The sequence below is a fragment of the Sinocyclocheilus grahami genome, unplaced genomic scaffold (assembly GCF_001515645.1).
Source record: "Sinocyclocheilus grahami isolate Dianchi unplaced genomic scaffold, SAMN03320097.WGS_v1.1 scaffold1622.1, whole genome shotgun sequence".
NCBI classification, from domain to species: Eukaryota; Metazoa; Chordata; class Actinopteri; order Cypriniformes; family Cyprinidae; genus Sinocyclocheilus; species Sinocyclocheilus grahami.
In genome coordinates, this window is record NW_015506801.1 from 230,688 (window position 1) to 235,182 (window position 4,495).

Below are 4,495 nucleotides of genomic sequence, written 5' to 3' on the forward strand. Positions count from 1 at the left end.
TTCTGTCGTTTTAATTACAATTTTTAAAAAGCTTATAAAATATAATTTTTTTAAGTATTTGACAAAAGATTACATACTTTTAAAGGGGTCATATGATGCTGCTAAAAAGAACATTATTTTGTGTATTTGGTGTAATGAAATGTGTTTGTGGTTTAAGGTTCAAAAACACATTATTTTCCACATACTGTACATTATAGTTTCTCCTCTATGCCCCGCCTTTCTGAAACGCGTCGATTTTTACAAAGCTCATCGTTCTGAAAGCGAGGTGTGCTGTGATTGGCCAGCTATCCAGTGTGTTGTGATTGGCCGAATACCTCAAGCGTGTGACGGAAATGTTACGCCCCTCACCATACTGTGCTGCCCTGTCCGGCCGGAGCGACGAGACAAACACATTAAAACCCATTATAAACCAGGCATTTGTTGCATCCAGTGGAGACATAATTACTGATTATAATGACTTATACTGTCTCTTTACGTGTTGCGTTGCATCGCGCCGCGTAAACATAAAACATGTCTGCATTTGTGATCGGAGAAATGCCCTACTCTACACTGCCCAAAACTCATGTTTGAGTCATCAGTGGCAAATCCTTTAAATGAAAACATACTAACGTGAGTCAGAACTGCCGGCATTTTAGTCTAACGTTACTCTCCCAGGATCAGGACACAGTCCTCCATAAAATGTGCCGGCGATCCACAGCACTAAGTTGATGTATTTCCTCAGCGTCCAGCACGGATCAGCTCTAGGCATGACGAAGCAGATATCGTCCTCTTTTGGAAGACCAAACAAAGTAGTTTCGCTTTCACAACGAAGCACACAGCGTCTTCACGACATGGCGGCGGCAGCAACAATACTACAGCGAGAATAAAATGTATGCCTTCTTTCTTTGCGTGAACATTTGGGCGGCGAAAGAATAACAAAGAATCCATCTTTTGTTCTAGTCTTAAAAAGTGAAAGGTGTGTAGATGTATGTAACTGGCGATTATCTTTTCTTGTAAAACGTGACAACAAGATCGTGAATTCGAAAGCATACGAAGCCCGGCTTATAACACAGCAAAAGAGGAAATCCCGTTCACAAAATCATAAAGACTGATGATAAAGCACGGGTTTAATGTTAACCACTTTCCTTTCCATATAACTATAAACTATGATAAAAGTTAACCAGCATGCATTGATTAATCCCATGTTGTTGCACAAAATTTGAAGTTTGTGAGTGATTCCTGAATCAAGTGTGCTGCAGAACAGACCATAATATCACCGAGACTGACCCTAGCAACAGCATAGCAACCATGCACAGCAAACACCGTTCACAATTCCTGCATGTAAAGATCCAGTTTAAGGCAATATATGTTGGAGATAACAGCGCTCTCATTAATCATAAGAATGTTTAACACATTCCACCATATTTAACCCACGGCACAAAATGTCAAAAAAGTGTGCAGATTCTGTGTGGGCCGATGGAAAACTGTTTTCGGCAGAGATCCACGAGCTACAGCAGCTATGCTGGGAATTAAAGACTAGCAAACCCAGTATGCAGTATGCATACCATCTAAATATACTTCATATGCCACGTACTACTTTTATAAAATAGTATGTAAAACAGCATGCATTCTAAATCTTTCTGAATATACATCTATATTGTGCTCTTATTGTAGTAAAATACAGCAGTGTGCATACTATCTAAATATTTGAGAATATACATGATATACTGCATACTCTAATAAAATAGTATATGAAAGAGTATGCAATATGCATAGCATCTAAATATGCATGGTACACGGCATACTACTTTTATAAAACAGTATGTGAAAGAGTACACAGTGTGCATACCATCTAAATATTTGTGAATACACATAATATACTGCAGACTTTAATAAAACAGTTTGTGAAACAATATGTAGTATGCATTGCATATACATGATGCATTGCATACAATTTTTTATAAAATAATATGTGAAACTGCATGCATACCAACTCCTTCTGACTATACACAATATGCTGCACACTATTTTTACAAAATGCCTTGTGAAACAGTACGCAGTGTGCACAGCAAGACTGTTGTCTCGTGATTTTGTTGCATTATGTTCAGTGCACATCATCCAGTTACAATCACAGAAATACACACGGATGTACTTTTACATGTAAACCCAATTTTTGTGAAAAGACACTTTAGTCAGTCTGATCCATTAATGAGTCACGCAAGAAATTAATGTCATAACGCATCCAGTTTGTCACAGTAATGTGCACTGTGGCATATACAGCATTTCTCGCAGTGTGCACTGTATGCATACTGCACATTTCAGCAAATCCATGCATACACAGTTGAAGTGTGCAGAGCATCCAGTGCAGAAACAGCACACGCCAGAGCAGCGAGTGGTGTTCTAGTGCACTACTGTAAACACACGGTCTGTAGGGGGCAGCACTGAGCGGGTGGCACATCATCTACTGTACAGGAGCAAGCTAACTATATGTGTGACCCTGGAGCACAAAACCAGTCCATTTTCGAGAAATTGAGATGTATGCGTCAGCTGAACGCGGAATAAATCAGCTCTCCATTGATGTATGGTTTGTTAGGAGAGCACAATATTTGAAAATCTGGAATCTGAGGGTGCAAAAACATCTAAATATTGAGAAAATCATCTTTAAAGTTGTTCAGATGAAGTTCTTAGCAATGCATATTACTAATCAAACATTAAGTTTTGATATATTTACAGTAGGACATTTACTAAATATCTTCATGGAACATGATCTTTACTTAATATCCTAATGATTTTTGGCACAATAGAGAAATGTATCATTTCGACCCATACACTGTATTGCTGGCTCACTGCAGACTCCCTTAATTAAACCCTGAAAGGAATGTATAATTATGAATGAATTCGTCCCCAGGCTGTAACTTAGTTTGCGAGCTCTTACCGGAGAAGAAGGAGTCTCCGCTGCAGTCACTAACGGTAACGCTATCACGGAAATGTTCAGTGCGCTCCGCGGGCGTCCGTCACATTCTCACTGTCCTCAGATCAGTTCTGTCAGCGGGAGGATCACTGGGTAACGCTGTCTTCACGCGAGTCGAGTCGGCTGCGCACATGTGCGGTGCTTAGAGAAATGTATCATTTTGACCCGTACACTGTATTGCTGGCTCACTGCAGACTCCCTTAATTAAACCCTGAAAGGAATGTATAATTATGAATGAATTCGTCCCCAGGCTGTAACTTAGTTTGCGAGCTCTTACCGGAGAAGAAGGAGTCTCCGCTGCAGTCACTAACGGTAACGCTATCACGGAAATGTTCAGTGCGCTCCGCGGGCGTCCGTCACATTCTCACTGTCCTCAGATCAGTTCTGTCAGCGGGAGGATCACTGGGTAACGCTGTCTTCACGCGAGTCGAGTCGGCTGCGCACATGTGCGGTGCTCTGCTTCATCACCGGCGCAGTGTAAACGGCGAGATTCATCCCTCGTTCATCGTGATCGGCGCGCGGTGCTCTCCGCGTCCTGCGGCGGCTGCTCCTCGGTCTTCAGTCCGGCTGTCGCTGCGCTGCGCTCGGCCCGCGCTCGCTCGAGTCTCCGCTGATTCCCGCCGGCGCTCATCGCTCGCTCCGCGGTGAATGCGGCTGACGCGCGCGCGATCTTCATCCCGTTACTCCCGCATCGTCGAAAATAAGCGCGATATTCAGCGCGACGGTTAGACGCGAGCCAGAAATGATCCTGCGTGGGCGGACCGCCTCTTCATCCTCATCCTCATCCTCATCTCACACCGACAGAAGAAGAAAACCATGCAGCCCTTCAGCGCGCGTCTGACGGACTGGAGAGAGATCTGCTACTACGCTCCCGCGCGCGCGAACACACCTCTAATAACCGCCGCGCAGGGTTTAAATTCTAACGTCTTTAACCGTCACCTTAAACGTTTGAAATTCAGCAGCGGCGCGCTTCATTCGCAACGAACCGAGTTCGATTCCCGCGCTGGAAGAGATCTGTTTCTGAACGATCAGGTAAAATAATCTGTTTGTTAGATGGTATTAATGATTAGTTTGTAGCTTCGCTTCAACGGTTGTAAGTCTCATGACTAAGAAAGTTTATTTAAATCTTAAAACACAAAGATAACTTACTCTTAACGTGACGCTGTCAAGTCCCATTCTGTGAATGCTTCACATTATACACGTCGGCAAATTAATGAAAAGTGGAAAATATAATTTGAGGGAATGATTTTACAATTCAGAACGGGATCTATCAAAATTGTGAATAACACACACACACCCACTCGGTGGCTGGTGGCACAAGGACTTACAGTTTCCATGACAACACAAGCCTTCAATCTGTGGATGGCCGTCCTCCATATTAAATAAGAACGAGTATAAAGCAAAAGGAAAAATAAAGAGAGAGAGAAAGATGGTCGGCCAAAGTGCTTTCGCTCCCCCGAGCCATTGCTTAACACACGGCTACAGAGCTGTAATTATTGCCATGGTTACCAGCTGAGAGGCTGTGTGTGTGTGTGTGTGTGAGAG

General features: G+C 43.0%; 1 protein-coding gene across 1 annotated transcript in view; it reads right to left on the bottom strand.

Annotated features, from left to right (window-relative positions):
- Positions 1–4,495, bottom strand: part of LOC107571621 (ras/Rap GTPase-activating protein SynGAP-like) — a gene marked incomplete at its 5' end in the record, with an annotated part of 86,500 nt that overhangs the window by 75,168 nt on the left and 6,837 nt on the right. The window lies entirely within an intron of this gene.